Source organism: Humulus lupulus, chromosome 1 (genome assembly GCF_963169125.1).
Source record: "Humulus lupulus chromosome 1, drHumLupu1.1, whole genome shotgun sequence".
In the NCBI taxonomy this organism is placed as follows: Eukaryota; Viridiplantae; Streptophyta; class Magnoliopsida; order Rosales; family Cannabaceae; genus Humulus; species Humulus lupulus.
Genome location: NC_084793.1, coordinates 219,085,249 through 219,103,061, shown reverse-complemented (window position 1 = coordinate 219,103,061; position 17,813 = coordinate 219,085,249).

The following is a 17,813-nucleotide window of genomic DNA, read 5'->3' as shown; positions in this document are numbered from 1 at the left end:
CCATAAGGGCCAAACGGTCAATTGCCCCGTTTCCTGCTAATTCCTCGAGTCATCCTACAAATTCCCAATTAATCTCGTCATGCCCAACCAACTACCAAATACTTACCCATTACTCAATAAACCCCAAATATATGTTAGGCTCACCCCGAGCCGGGTATTAAACCCCGATGTGACTATTCCGCTAATCTGCTCACTAGGATCGCCTCGAGCCAAATACTGCAAATATATATTTGGAATCCCAACGTGATTATATGTATGAAATGATAATGTGATCTCAATCATTTAATACATATAATTGTAGTTATGCCCTTAACGGGCTTAAATTACAAATATGCCCTTATAAACAAGAACGGACCCACATGCATATTTTAATACTAAAAAATATTCATATTATAATATAAACCATGCATGCCACATAGTCATGCATTTAATCAGTTAATCACGCACATATCTTATTATGCCCATCTGACACGCTAATAATGGTACTAAACCCTATTAGCATTTTCGGGTCGTTACACTTCGCTTCGCCTTGAGTTATTACGAACACCCAAGCCGATACTAAGTTGTGATTCTTCTGGTGTCCACCATTCTTAGCTTGCATTTGGGGACAATTTATCTTTATATGACCCTGTTGTCCACACTTGTACTAGGCTCGTGTGTTAGCTCGACATTCTCTACGATGTTTACGGTTGCACTTCGGGCAATTTTCCACCTCAGTGTTGGGATTTTGCCAGCCGCTCGTTGCCCCTTTCTGTTTCTTATTACCTTCATGGCTCTAGTTGTTCTGAGCCTTCCTCTTATCTCCAGATCCAAAATTTCCTTTTTTGGCCTCCCTCTTAGCGGCGCTTTCCTTCCAAATCCGTTCTTCCATCTGTTTCGCTTCAAGCTCACACTCCATAATGGTTAATTTGACGTCTATGAAAATCATCACCTTCAACCCTCTCATGAATCGTTGAATCCTTACGGTCTCAATAGGCACCATCTCCTTTGCAAACTTTTCCAGTCGATTAAATTTCATTGCATATTTGTCACTGTGGAGTTTCCTTGAGTTAAAGCTACGAGCACATCCACCTTTGCTTCTAGAATTGCACCTCTAAAGTATTTCTTGTTGAAAACTTCTACAAAATTGATCTAGGTCATGGCGGTCACATCTCTAGTTTGCTTTACAATGTCGTGCCAAATTCGCGCATCTTTCTTCAAAAAATGTGGCGCGCACGACACCTTGTCCTCGTCATTCAGACGCATGTAGTAAAAAATGGACTCTACAATCCTAAGCCACTTTTATGCTTCAATATGGTTGGCATTCCCTTCAAAGCTGGGCAGGTGCTGCTTCCTGAATCGTTCGTATACTGGCTCAAATTCTAGTATGAAGCGTCCCACCAAGTATCCTTGATAAGTATCAAATTTGTCTATTTTCAATTCATTATTCATCTATGTTTTTGCACTTGATTATTTGTTTATATATGTTTAATAAGTTTATTTTTTGTTTTTAGGACTTCCAAGAAATTTGGGTGAAAAGTAATGAATTTGGGATGTTTTACAAGCAATGGTTAATCTCGGAATTACAAGTTTGAAAATTCACACTTGATTTTGATAATTTTTCAATGCTCTATTTAAAATATTTCAAGATATACAAGTTTTATATTTTTTTTTCTTTACCTTCCATTTCTTTTTAATTGTCCAATTCCGAGCTATATTGAGAAAGTTATGATTAAAATACCGTCAGTGGCTGCAGCTGAAGAAAACCACAAAAATGGAAGATTCACTACAACTGCCGCCAGCCTTATTCCAGGTCGCGACCTGGGGGACAGAACGTAGTGGCCGTGGCCAGCAATGTCCCAAGCCGCGGCTAGAGCCAGATTTTCTGGAAAATAGATGTTCCAGTGGCCGCGGCTGACGATTGAATTTTTCATTAATTTTTTAATTTCAAATGTATTTTTGAAAGGACTATTAAAGGGTTAGGTTTAACTTTTATAATAACTTTGGATGCCTATTTTTAGAGGCTAGAGCATCAAAGGAAGAGAAAATACATCAGCATATACATTCTTCAATCTAGTTTTTCTTTCTTCTCAAAACTCTTTTATTTTCATTGAATATTATGCTTGTGAATATGAATGTGATTATTGAGTATTTTTCTTTATAGTTGAGGGTTATTTCAAAACCCTAGACATGAGATCTTGAATGCATTGATGAATTGTATTCCTTCTATTCCCTTATATTAAATTCCTTCTATTTTTATATTTCAATGTTATGAATATTGGAAAATCTTGTTTAGATGGCCACTAATTAGGGTTTTGCATTGTTCTACTATCATCTTAGGATTGCTATTAACCTAATAGTTGAGGATTCTAAGTAGAGTGATAAATTACAATTAGGATATTGTGCCGGGTATCTTGATTGTGATGAAAAATAGAACCTACGTTAAATGAATTGCATGCTTAATGAATTTGTTGCCTAGATTAACCTGCTTCCATTTAGTGTAATGATTTTACTACGTTAAATAGATCTCATGATTAATGGGTTTATTGCTGGGCTAAAAGGATTAATTAAGAGCACTTGGCTTTAATTAATTATAATAGGGAAATTAGGATGATTGACTACTTAAGAGTTATCTGCGGGGTTAATAGTTTAATTGGGAATAGGGAATATTATTTGTCATCGTTGATAGATCGATTGTCGAAGGTGAAGAGTAATTCTTGACTATAACTTTAATATCATGTCATCCTTACTTATTTAATCTTTGATCAATATTTTGTTTTATGTTTTCAGTTTTTAAAATTAAAACCCCTGTCTAATTTATGTTTAGTTTTTATTTTGAATAATAATTTGATTGATCTTCTAAATCTGTACGCAAGTATACGTAGTCGTGTCAAGTAATAAAGTTTGTAAGAACAGAGATTGTCCCATAGAGACTATTAACCAATTACCAATAATCATTTTTCACTTTTTATTTGGTGATTAAAATAAAGATGAATGATTCTAAACTATGAACACAATTTAAATAACTGTAAATAGAATAAAAAATCAACGAATTAACAATCAATAATAAAAAGCTTAGGAATTAATTTCATCAACTTTTCATTCTATTAATTTTACTAATCAATTCTAAATCTCTTCTTCCTCTTCTAATAGCAGGTTAACATAATCGATTTCTATTCTTTTTCAAGATATAAGATCTCAGCCTATATGGAGGTTTTCTACATTTCAGTGATAAACTTAAACATATAGAAGTCATTAAGCATGGAAACCTAATTACTACACAGGTCATAAAGGCACTTTCATCCAATATGCAACCTATGTCTATATAATGATAGCATATTCAATTCTCATCTTTTGAATTTTGAATCAAAACCATTAAATCAAGTAAATAGTGATCAAGTATTTACTAGCATTAAGCAAACATCATATAGATTAGAATAGAGAAGAAGTATCAATAGAACATCATAATAAAATTAAATTGAAATTCAAGTGACTACATCAATCCCTAGATAAAAGATTTAGTTCATAGATAACATAATGATAATCAAATTCAAATAATTGTTCATAGAAAATAACCTAAAGAATTTAGATGAAGAAGAAATCTAGAAAGTCATAAACCAGAAAAAGAAATCTAATTACAGCAGTCTTTTCTAGATCTGGGGTTTTTAAAACTAAAATTGCCTCCTAAATTCACAGAATAATGTCCCTTAAATAGTTTTCCAATGGTCCCAATTGAAAAGACCCTTTTGTCCTTCTAAAAGTGGCTAAAAATCTCAAAACCACATCGATAGCGCTGTAGCGCTAGGTATTGGACGTTGTAGCGCTATTGACAGTGCCAAATTTCCTCAAAAATTGATGTACTATCATTGTAGCGCTAGTAATGTAGCGCTGGGGCACTAATCTTCACATCCTTCAAGCGCTGTAGCACTGGGGCACTATTGACAGAAACAAAAGCTTTAAGGTCGCCTTTCTAGCGCTGTAGCGCTAATCACAAAAATAGTACTCAGACCTAATGCTCTCTAAAGACTCGATTTTCTCCAAAATAACTTCATTTTCTTCCACTTTCCCTTTATTCCACTCTTTTCACCATCTTAGCATCAAAAACCTGAAACATGAACAAACAAGCATAATGTTGCAATAAAATTGTTCTAAACTATTGAAACCCTTCCTAAAAACTAGACCATAAATGAGCCTAAAACTTTTTTATCAAACTCCCCCAAACTAATCTTTTACTCGCCCTCGAGTAAAGAATCTAACTTGACTTAAACCTAAACAAACCAAATTGACATAACCAACCAATTCCAACACTCAAGACTGCTATGCACATATAATTCTCAGGAAAAATCATCATGCTATTTAAAATATTAATGTAGATTTTTCAGTCAAAATACCCAATCACTGCAATCCATTAACGCCAAAGCTCATTTACTCATAACTTGCAAATAAAATAATTGAACCACTTTATGCACATCAAATTCTCACCAACTAACCACATAACCAAATTATTTCCATATGCATGCACTACTCACTATTCTCCATTAATATAAACAAATGCACAAATAAGAATCAATAGGGCTTTACAAAGGTTGTAATAGAAGGCTTAGGTACACGTAGATAAAGAAACATTTTAAGCTTAATCATACCATAAGCATTCCAACTAACAAACTTTCCCATCAAGTTCAAACCACTCATCCCTTGTTACCCCTTTTTTTTCTGTGCAATGATTGAGAAATTTTTGTTTTCTTTTCAACAATTGCGAAAACTATGCAAAACTAGCTCATTCTTATTTTTCTTTCTCACAATACACTCCCCCAAACTTTGATTTTTCAATGGATAATTATTTGGGAGTGTAATTATTTTGCACTTTATTTTTCTTTTCTTTCTTTAACTTTTCTCAATCACAAGGAATTTTCTGAATAACACATGATACATACATCCCATTACACATTCACTCCCCTCACATAATAGTTTTCATCCTCATGGTATGGGTCAAAACAGTAAATGGTAATCCAGTTCACAGCTAGGCTCAAAAGAATGTGCTAATAAGAAAATAGTTATAAGGCTCAAAAAGGTTGACTAAGGATAAAATTTAATAGGGTTATCTTGAAAGGCACAACCAGTCCAAAAAATTTCCTATATCATTTTCCTAAATGTGCATTGTTTCAAATTTCATCTCAAATAGTAAGCAAAGAGGTTCTATAATTTTTGTTCATTCTTTTTCAATCCACAATCCGAATTCGACATGCATAAAATAGTTCAATTATAGCATTTGCACATCTCGAGCAATAGACCTCTAATGTCAACAGATCACGATGAAAAAGAACAAAGTAATCTAACCAAGCACACAGATTTTTTAAAAACACATCATTTTTCCTTTGGATTATACTACATAACATTCAATCATATTAAAATGGAAATTATCATCAACTTAATTTACACTATAAAATACAACTCAATACAAACTAACTATAAAAAATGCACTAAATAACACTAAAAATAAATCTCTCCCCCAAACTTAAAACCTAACATTGTCCCCAATGTTTAAAGTGCATAAAGAATGAGAAAAGAGACTTACCTGAACTGCCACATAAGTATGGCGGTTGTGGAGGCTGAGACGAAGGTCCCTCAAAAGGTTGAGACGGCGGAGGCTGTGGTTGTTGAAATCCAGCAAATGGCAAAGGTGGAGAGAATAGCGAAGAATACGGTGGATATGGTGGTGGTGGAGCAAAATAATTCTGATCCACATCATTCATCAACTCGCTAAATTATTTAAGTGAGCCACATGTTGTACCTCGTACTTGTATTGCTGTCCCATTTACTGATTCATCATTTGATGTTGCTGAACCATGTATTGATTTTGTTGAACAAGATAATCCAACTTATCATTGACGTTCTGCATTCTAGGGTCAATACTACCCCCCCCCCCCCTAGTAATACCGGTTCGGCATCTTCTTCCACCTCAGTGTCAACACGTCGTTTACCTTTCTTTCTCGTCTAAGGCACATAAAAGCAGATGCAAGATAATCCTTCATTAAAGAAATAGATAAAGGTTGCTGCAATGAATAATAAATATCTTTGACGAACTTGGGCCCTCCATCTTTGTAGCATAACATAGTGATTATAGACCCATGGCCCAATCCTCCAGTTGTATGGCCTTTTTCAATGTACTCAATGTTATATTTAATCCACGAGCCCATTGTCATCAGAGCATGCATCAAAAGTATTCGATCTTTAGTCATGTCAGACACATGACTCACTGGCATAAACCGAGCACATACAAAGAAAGCCCAAAACTTGGCCTCAATGTTCGACTGACATGAAGAAATACTCTTGGGTAAGGAACTAGATAAATTCCACAAAGCACCCTCAAAACATAACTTCTCAGTCACAGCAGCATAGTCTATGTATCCTTTCAAAAATCTTGAATATTCCTCATCTTGCTCTTTGATATGCGACACATTAAACACCTTATTAATTTATTCGGCGATGAAAGGCACCCACTTGCCTCTAGCAAATACTTTATCATTGTGCTTAACTTTCAAATTTGCATAAAATTTATACACAAATGATACGTTTGCCTAGGCCAGTTTAGTAACAAATTTGTCCCACTTCCTAGCCGCTAGATTTGCTCTAACCAACTCAAAATTTTGATGATAAAAGGGTTCAGATTGAAATTCTACCTCTCTTTTAGGAATCAAAGTCTTTCTCATAAACTTCTCATACCATTTTTCAGCTGAAAAACCAATAAGTCTTGTTTCATCAAACTCTTGCTCCGGTGTGTCCTCCCTTTGTTGAGATGCAGAAGCTTTGCCTTTACCTTTATCCTTAGCCTTCCCATCCTTACTTTTAGGAGCCATAGTATCTATGCACTCAACACCACAAAACCCAAAAAAAAAAAAAAATTCGGCAGCACCTCCCCATAAATTATATACTTTCCTTCTTCTAAATCACCCTCTAAAACCAATATCACAAAATAATATACCCAAATACCACGGATCACAGCAGCAAAGACCAATTTCTACCCAAAGACGAGCAAAATTTGTACCCACCCCAAATGTAGAAATAATCTTGAAATATAAAGAAGTGAAAACACTTACTAGCGTTTGAAATGGCCTTCCACGAGCTTGAATGACCAAAGCCCCTTGAAAATTTGAACTTTTTTCAAGAAATGTGAAATTCTGATTTTTAGGGTTCAAAAATTTAATTTTAAAAATTGGTTTTGGTGGAAAGAAATAGATCAATGGGTAATAGGGCTAAGAAAAGAGAAAAGATGAAGAAGAAAGGTGGAAAAATATGGTGGGATGTCTTGGAGGAGGCTTTAATGGAAGATAAATTCTGGTTTTGGGGAGTTGGAATGGAGAGAGAACAAAATAGGAGAAGAAGAAGATGAGGTTTTGGGGAAAAATTCTGAAACCCTGCCTTTTAAAAAAAATTGAAGCTTTAGAGCGTTGTAACGCTATAGGTAGAGCGTTGTAGTGCTACCTTGTTATTTAACCTTATTTTAATATGGAACAAGCGTCGTAGCGCCACTTGGATAGCGTTGTAGCGCTACTTGGATATTTTTCATCCTGTGGGTTCTGGAAATAACGTCATAGCGTTGTGGATAGAGCGCTATAGCACTAGGCGTCCTTTAAAAAAAACATTGAATTCTCAGGAAATAGCGTTGTAGCACTGCTTGGAGAGCACTGTAGTGCTACAGCTTCGAAAAATAAAAAAATTTAAGCCTTTACTTGTAGCACCATTGTGTTTTTCACGGTTTATAAATTACTAAAAATAACTAAAACAAATTCCCTAAAACATTGTTCCAAACAAAACAAAAACAAATAACATATAGTTAAAATAAAATAAAAAATAAACATAGGAATGCCTCCTAAGAGCGCTGTCTTTAACGTCTATTAGCCAGACTCTTGTTTTTCATTCAATTCAGAGTGGTTCCATAATCACCACAGACTTGCATTTTTGCACCTGGCTTTCCAAATAATGCTTCAATCTCTGACGATTCAACTTAAAGTGACCCATTTTCTCGCTATGAATTTGCACCGCTCCATATGGAAATGAAGCAACAACTGTGTATGGTCCTGATCATCTCAATTTCAATTTACCGAGAAAGAGCTTAAGTCTAGAATTAAATAGCAGTACTTTGTCTCCTGGTTGAAAATCCTTCCTAAGTATCTGCTTATCATGAAAGGCCTTCGACTTGTCTTTATTAACCCTTGCATTCTCATAAGCTTCATTTCAAAATTCATCGAGCTCGTTCAACTCCATAAGCCTATTTTTTCCCACCATAAAGAGGTCAATGTTTAAATTTTTTCACAGCCCAGTAAGCTCTATGCTCAAGTTCCACCGATAAATGGCATGCCTTACCAAACACCAATCGATACAGTGACATACCGATCGGAGTTTTGAATGTTGTGCAATAAGCCCAAAGTGAATCATCAAGCTATTTCGACCAATCCTTCCTTGATGTATTGACAATCTTTTCCAAGATACTTTTAATCTCCCGATTTGAAACTTCGGCTTGACCATTTGCAAGTGGACGGTAGAACAACACGTTTTAATTATGAACTCCATAACAAGCATAGAGAGCAGTAAATGACTTGTTGCAAAAATGACTTCCTCTATCACTAATAATTGCTCTTGGAATACCAAACCGGGTAAAAATATTTTTTTTAAGGAATTTATGTACCTCTTTACCATCACAAGTAGGAGTTGCTGCAGCTTCTACCCATTTAGAAACATAGTCCACCGCAAGCCAAATGTACTTATTATTATAGATTGATGGTAAAGGTCCCATAAAGTCTATTCCTCATACATCAAACAACTCAACTTCTAGAATACCAACCATTGGCATTTGATCTCTTCTTGATATATTACCGGTCCTTTGACAACAATCACAACTCTTGACAAAGACATTAGCATCTTTAAATAACGTAGGCCAATAAAACCCACATTGCAGAACTTTTGCTGCTATTCTTGTTCCTCCGAAAGGACCGCCACAATGCAAAGTATGACCATGAGTAAGAACGGAAAGCATTTCTTCTTCTGGGACACATCTTCTAATCACTTGGTCAGTGTTGCGATATTTATAGCTATGCAAGTGCACACAGTCGCAAACTTGTAATAAAATGGTAAAACCAAGTATCGTCCTCAAGGACTGATTTATCAATTACCAATCAATTAATCCCTTAATTCTATTTGATTAAGCAATTATCAGAGATTTTAAACTAAGAAAAATACTAACAAAACGCAGTGAAGAATTAAACAAATTAACAAAGAAAACACAATTAGGAAAATTATGATTCTCTATTTTTCCACCCTGTTATTTCCTAATGCAAGCATCTATATCCCCTTCTCCCTATTCAAGAATAAGTTGCAACAATAATTCATAATCTGGTCAAGACTTATGAAATTCAATCTAAATGACAACTTCCTATATTTCTATGGTAAGTTGAATCATGTAGAGGGCATTAGCCACACAACTCAGAAAATAAGCAAATAACCTAGATACTTTCGTTCTAAATTAAATTTGCATCCAAACAATCAAAGCATATCAAATTTCACTTTTCAGATTTCAATTTGATTCATAAAATAGCAATTAGAGGTGATCAATCAATAATCGCACAATTAACATAGATTGCAAGAAATTGAAAGAGATGAAGAAGAATATCAACTTTGCATTAAACCATAACAAGGGTTTCCAAAAGATTCACATAAAATCCCTAAAAGAGAATTTAGCCTATGATCTTCATTCTAGCAATAAGATAATTCAATTACAAACATGAAAATTGACAGAAAAAGATGATGAAAACTCAGGGACGAATCCTCCAATATGGTGTTCTTACTCCAGCCGTCGTCGTCCCCTATTAGCCTCTCTCAGTCGCCTATATGACTCCCAAAAAAACCCTACTGAAAATTCCCTCTCGAAAAGACTGAATTGCCCATCAAAAATAACCAATTATGCCAGAAATCGCGACCCCAGCGCTATAGCGCTAACATTGTAGCGCTGTAGCGCTAAACTCATAAACAAAACGGGGAAAAAACTAGGCACCAGCGCTGTAGCGCTCTTTTGGTAGCGCTATAGCGCTAAAGTCAGGAACTATCTTCCTGAAAACTGCTTCCCAGCGCTGATGTTGTAGCGCTGTAGCGCTTAAGTCAGTGCTGAAGCTCTTCAAGAATTCTTCCTAGCGCTACGGCGCTCCCAAGGTAGCGCTGTAGCGCTACTTACAGAAACACCCAAAAGTCACTAATCCGTCTCGATTTCATTCCATTTTCGCTCCTTTTCAATATTTGCAACACTTAACATCAATTACCCTGAAACAAGAACAAACGAGCATAAATCCGAAATAAAACAATCCTAACTAAAGAAAAATAACCTAAAAACTAGAACCATAAACGAGCCTAAAACTCGTTTATCAAACTCCCCCAAACTAAATCTTTACTCGCCCTCGAGTAAATCCTAACTTAAACTAACAAAACGAAACAAACACAAAACGAACACATTAAACCATCATTACTATCTATACTACTTTTCCAAAACTCATGAACTCTCAATTGCAATAACAATAACCAGAATTTCAGCTCAATTGCCTTAAAGTCCGATTTGTAAAGTTCAATTAGGGAAATCACAAATATATCATGAAAATTACTGCAACAATTGGACTCTATCATATATGCTCAACTCCTTTCAGACAATTCCACAAACCAAATTTTCAATACGCTTTGCATCACTTGACCTTCTTCACTAATGTCAATAACATGTGTTTTGAAATCAAGAGGACTTTCACAGGTTATAGCTTGGCTTAGGCAGGGGTAAATAAAATTGTCATTTAAGCTCAGTCGTTACCATAAGCATAAAACCTTAAAACCAACCAAATTTTTTTTTTTTTTTTTTTACCACACCAAAAATCGCCCTTTTATACAATTAAAGAGAGAGATGACAACACTTTTCATTATTTTTCTTCTTTTCTTTTTCTAGACTTATCACCTTTTTTTTTTTTTTTTCAAATCACACTCCCCCAAACTTATTATTTTCTATACATATATATGATCAAGGAGTGTGACAAAGTGATAATATATATATTTTTTTTTTCAAAGACTTCTCTCTCTCTCTTTTTCGTTTTTGTACAATCATACTGTATTCCCATCATACCAACTTCTTACTATATTTTTTTTTTCTTCTTCTTTCCCACAGATTATATGCTTATGATAACAAAAGGAAAGGAAAACAAAAATAAAGAAGTTAAGAAATTCAGGCTCAAAAAGTATGATCAAGAACAAAAAACAAAGTTTAAGGTTCAAAAAGGATGACTAAGGATAATAATCAAGGTTGGCTTGAAAGGCACAATCGATCCAATAAAATTGCCTAAATCACTTTTCTAAACACATGTCATCAAGGATTTCGCCTCAAAGGCCAAACAATGCAAGTTCTATCAAATTCAAATTGTCATACCACCAACCCTAGTCCAACATATATAATAAACTCCAAAATGTTGCATTTTCAAAACATATTAAAAATTTCCCAAAAAACCTTTAAATTAAACGCTAAACCAATTGAACCAAGCAGACAGTTGAATTCAATTTCCTTTTCATGAACAAAAACAAAGCAGCAACAGACACGAATGATGGTTTAACGATAACACTACAACTCAAAAACAAATAAAAACAGAAAAATAAAAACAGCATAAGCCCCCCCCCCCCCCCCCAAACTAAAGATGCACATTGTCCCCAATGTGATAAAAAATAAAAACAGAGGAAGAGAACTTACCTGACCAGCCACATCAGTATGGCGGTGGTGGTGGATGGAACGAAGGGCCTTCGAAAGGCTGAGATTGCGGAGGTTCAGGTGCAGGAAAACCAGCAAAAGACGGTGGTGGAGGCGGAGGGTAAAACGGAGAGTACGGTGGATAAGGTGGAGGTGGAGCAAAATACGTGCGATCTGAATCATCTAGCGACCAGCGGTTCACCAAATTGTTTAGTTGAGCCACATGACTCACTTCATAATCATAACGCTGGCCTAAATACTGATTCACCATATGCTGCTGCTGAACCACATATTGATTCTGTTGGATTAGATAATCCAACCTCTCATTAACTTGCTGCAAGCTTGAATTGCTATCGCTACCCACTAAAGCTGGTTCATCGTCCTCCTCCACAGCAGCTTCCATACGGCGCTTTCCCTTTTTTCTTGCTTGTGGCACATATAAAGAAGGCTCGGGATAGTCATTCATCAGATTAATGGATAATGGTTGCTGCAGCGAATGATAGATATCAGTAACGAACTCTGGGACACCAGCCTTACAGCATAACATTGTGATGACTGATCCATGGGCCAAACCACCAGTAGTGTGCCCTTTTTCAATGAAATTGATGTTGGCCTTAATCCAAATACCCGGATTAACACTCATCCCCTGCATCAATGCGTACATTAATAAGGCTCGATCCTTAGTCATATCAGATACATGACTAACAGGCATGAATCGAGCACAAACAAGGAACGCCCAAAATCTCGCCTCCCTGTTAAGCTGGCATGATGCTATACTTTTAGGGAGGCTGCCAGATAAATTCCAAGGGGCGCCTTCAAAATACAGTTTATCAGCCACGGCCGCAAAATCTATAGAACCGCCCAAGAATTGGGCATATTCCTCCTCCTCTTGTTTGATATGCGGGACCTTGAACACCCTATTAATCGCTTCAGCAGTGAAGGGCACACGTTTCCCTCGAACAAAGACTGTGTCATTGTGTTTATCTCGTAGGTTGGCATAAAACTCATACACCAACGACACTTTAGCCTGAGCCAGCCTTGTTACAAAATCGCCCCATTTCCTATTCATGAGATTCACCCGAACCCGTTCAAAGATCGGATGAGCAAACGGTTCAGACTGAAATTCTACTTCTCTCTCGGAGATCAAAGGTTTCCTGACAAATTTCTCATACCGCTCCTGAGCTTGGAAATTGATAAATCGAGTCTCATCATACTCATGCTCAGAACTTTCTTCCCTGGATTGAGACGCAGAAGCTTGCCCCTTCCCCTTGTTTCTACCCGCTCTTTGCTTGGGTGCCATTATCTCTATGATCACCAAATCACAAGACAAAATTTTTACAGCACCTCCCCTCTTTATGGACCTTTTTCCTCTTTACAAACAGTAGCAATATTCAACCTTTCAAGCAAATCAACTAGAATCCCCAAACCCAAACCACAGAAAGGATTTACCCTCTTCAATCAAACAAGGCCAGCCAATCCCAAATATCACAGCAACACAAATCGTAAGAGAGTAGGAAAGAAAAACACTTACCAAACCTTTGCAATAAATTCCCTTACACTTGAATGTGAATACCCCCTTCAGAATTTCCTCTTTTTGCAAGATTTTGGATCAATGAAATTCTAGGGTTTCAAAATAGATTTGGGGCAAAAGTGAAAGAGATTGGAATGGAAGGGAAGAAAAAAAAGAAAATAAGATGAAGAATGAAGGAAAAATGAAAGGTGTGTGGGGAAATTTCTGGGAAAAAGGCTGTAATGGCAAGGCTATGGAGGGATGGAGAGGATAGGAAGAAAGAAATAAAGATGAAGAAAAAGAAAGAAGAAGAAATGAGGGAAAAAAAATCGCACCTTTCTGATTATTAAGTGGTTCACTGGGCCGAGCGCTATAGCGCTATAGGAGTAGCGCTATAGCGCTCATACGCGATTTGGGAGTGGGCCTCTGGAACCAGCGCTATAGCGCTGGTTTAACAGCGCTGTAGCGCTTGTTGAACCTCGAATCTCCTGTTCCTTTCTGAGAAGAGCGCTATAGCGCTGCAAGTGCAGCGCTGTAGCGCTATAGCTCCTGAAATCACCACTTTTTTTTTTATTTTTTTTTATTTTATTTTTTTTATTATTATTTTTTTCACGATTTTCACGGTTCAAAAATACATAAAAAATAAAAATAAAAATAAAAACTAAATACAAAATCCCATCATTGTTCAAAACCAAATAAAATAAAATTCACAATTGAGAACTGCCTTCTCAAAGCGCTGTCTTTAACGTCATTTAGCCGGACGCTGGATCCCTCTTCAAAGAGGCTTCAGAAGAAGGACAGACTTTGCTTGATCGAAAGTACCACCCAAGTAAGGTTTCAATCTCTGGCCATTGACTTTAAATAAAGCACCTGAATTGCCCCGAACTTCTACAGAGCCATATGGAAAAGCTTGAACTACAGTGAAGGGCCCTGACCATCTTGACTTCAATTTGCCAGGAAACAGTCGAAGTCTTGAATTGAACAGAAGTACCTGCTGCCCTGGTTGGAACTCCCTTCTGATTAAGTTCTTGTCATGCCAAGCCTTTGTTCTTTCTTTATAAATCTTGGCATTCTCATAAGCCTCATTTCTGAACTCCTCAAGTTCATTCAGTTGCAGCAGCCTTCGTTCACTAGCAGCATTCCAATCAAAATTCAACTTTTTCATAGCCCAGAATGCCTTGTGCTCCAATTCAACTGGTAGATGACACACTTTACCAAACACCAACCTGTAAGGAGACGTGCCTATCGGTGTTTTGAATGCAGTTCTGTATGCCCAAATCGCATCATCTAACTTTTTCGACCAATTCTTCCTCGAACTGTCAACGGTCTTCTCCAGGATGCTCTTGATTTCTCTATTCGAAACTTCAGCTTGCCCATTTGATTGAGGATGGTAAGGCAAAGCTTTTCGGTGATAAACTCCATAACGAGCCAACAATGCATCCAGTTGCTTATTCACAAAGTGTTTCCCTTCATCACTAATCAGAGCTCGGGGAGTACCAAATCTAGTAAAAATATGTTTCTGCAGAAAATTAAGGACAGTTTTTCCGTCATTGGATCTAGTTGCTGCAGCCTCCACCCATTTAGATACATAATCCACTGCCAATAGAATGTATTCATTGTTGTAAGATGGTGGAAAAGGCCCCATGAAATCGATGCCCCATACGTCAAACAGTTCTACCTCAAGAATCCCTTGTAGAGGCATTTCGTTTCTCCTCGAGATATTGCCCGTTCTCTGACATCTATCACAAGCCTTGACAAACACATTGGCATCCTTGAATAATGAAGGCCAATAGAAACCGCTTTGTAATACCTTAGCCGCCGTTCTTGATGCTCCAAAATGCCCTCCGCATTGTTGAGTATGACAGTGATTAAGAATGGATTGCATCTCTTCTTCAGGAACGCACCTTCTGATAATCTGATCAACACAGTGCCTATAGAGAATAGGTTCCTCCCAATAGTAGTGTTTCACCTCAGAAAAGAATTTCTTTAATTGCTGCCTTGACATTTCAGAAGGCACAATCTTGGCAACTAAGAAGTTCACTATATCTGCAAACCAAGGGACAGCTAAGGTTTCACTTACCCCAAACAACTGCTCGTCAGGAAAATGATCATTGATTTGCACTGCTTTCTTATTTTCAGTCTCCTCCGCCTCAAGTCTAGAGAGATGATCAGCTACCACATTCTCGCTGCCCTTTTTGTCACGAATCTCCATGTCAAATTCTTGAAGCAACAGAATCCATCTAATCAGGCGGGGCTTGGCATCTTTCTTTGACATCAAATATTTAATGGCAGAGTGATCAGTGTAGACAATCACATTGTTGCCAATCAGATATGGTCTAAATTTGTCGCAAGCAAACACAATAGCTAGCAACTCTTTTTCTGTGGTGGCATAATTAAGCTGAGCATCATTTAGAGTCCGACTAGCATAGTAAATAGACCTAAATACTTTGTCAATCCGCTGTCCCAGAACTGCCCCCACTGCGTAATCACTGGCATCACACATCAACTCAAAAGGCAATTCCCATCTCGGAGCTATCACAATTGGAGCAGAAATAAGCTTCTCTTTCAAGAAATTGAACGCCCTCAAACATTCGTCATTAAAATCAAAGACAACTCCATTCATAAGCAGATTCGAAAGAGGCTTAGACACCTTTGAGAAATCCTTGATGAATCTTCGATAGAACCCAGCGTGACCAAGAAAACTTCTAACTCCTTTTACTAAAACTGGTGGAGGCAGCCTTTCAATGGTAGAAATTTTCGCTCTATCTACCTTAATTCCCTCACTTGAAATTTTATGGCCAAGAACGATCCCCTCTTTTACCATAAAATGGCATTTCTCCCAATTCAACACCAGATTAGCCATCTCACAACGACGCAGCACGTTCTTCAAATTACCCAAACAGAGGTCAAATGATGAGCCAAAAACAGAGAAGTCATCCATGAAAATCTCAATACACCGGTCTACCATGTCTGAAAATATGACCATCATGCACCGTTGAAATGTTGCAGGGGCATTGCATAGTCCAAATGGCATTCTCCTGAAAGCAAATGTGCCATAAGGACATGTGAAGGTTGTTTTCTCTTGATCCTCTGGTGCAATAGCGATCTGATGATACCCAGAATACCCATCCAAGAAACAGTAGTAGCTGTGGCCTGCCAATCTATCAAGCATCTGATCAAGAAAAGGCAAAGGAAAATGATCCTTCCTTGTTGCCTTATTGAGCTTGCGGTAGTCTATACAAATCCGCCACCCCGTTACAGTCCTTGTTGGAATGAGTTCATTGTTCTCATTTTTCACCACAGTCATTCCACCCTTCTTAGGTACCACTTGCACAGGGCTCACCCATGTACTATCAGAAATTGGGTAGATCACCCCGACATCCAACCATTTAAGAATCTGGTCCAATACTACATCCTTCATGGCTGGATTGAGTCTTCTCTGCGCCTCTATGGATGGCTTGCTATTCTCCTCCAATAAAATTTTATGCATCACTGTCGCTGGGCTTATTCCTCTAATATCTGCCAAGGTCCACCCAATGGCCAATTTATGCTCCCTTAAAACCCTCAACAGTTTCTCCAATTCTACCTTTGACAGGTCAGCTGACACAATGACCGGTAAGGTTTCATTCTCTCCCAAATAAGCATATTGCAAGTGATCTGGGAGAACCTTTAATTCCAACGGTGGTGGCTGCTGAATGGAGGTTAGCGGTTTTTCAGTCGCATCCGCTAATTCTTGGAACTTTTTCCAATATGGTAAGAAAGAATTTATCCAGTTGACACATTCTCTGATCTCAGCGTCCTCATCATCATCGCCTTCATCACCCAATAATACTGCCTCTAAGGCATCACTGCTCATCCTTCTCTTGGAGACTGCCTTTTCTATCACATCCACACTAAAGCAACTGTCACTAGCCATCGGATACTTCATAGACTTGAAGACATTAAAGACCACCTCATCTCCTTGAACTCTAAGCTTAAGCTCTCCTTTTTGAACATCAATAAGAGCTTGGCCTGTGGCTAGAAATGGCCTACCAAGAATAATAGGGACATCTGTGTCCTCCTCCATGTCCAGAACAATAAAGTCAGCGGGAAATATGAACTTATCCACTTTCACAAGAACATCCTCAATAATACCTCGTGGATGTGTTAACGATCGGTCTGCGAGCTGTAAAGTGACAGTTGTTGGTTTTGCCTCCCCCAAACCAAGTCTTTTAAACACAGATAAGGGCATCAGATTGATACTTGCCCCCAGATCACATAAGGCGTGCTTACATTCAAACTCGCCAATGGTGCAAGGTATGGTGAAACTCCCCGGATCTCTCAGCTTTTGGGGTAACTTCCGTTGTAAAATAGCGCTGCACTCTTCAGTGAGTGCTACAGTCTCATAGTCCTCCATTCTCCTTTTCTTTGACAGAATCTCCTTCATGAACTTAACATAACTGGGCATCTGCTCCAAGGCCTCCGCAAAAGGAATGTTTATGTGCAGCTTTTTAAACACCTCAAGAAACTTAGAAAACTGTTTATCAAGGGTAGTCTTTCTAAGCCTCTGAGGGTATGGGACTC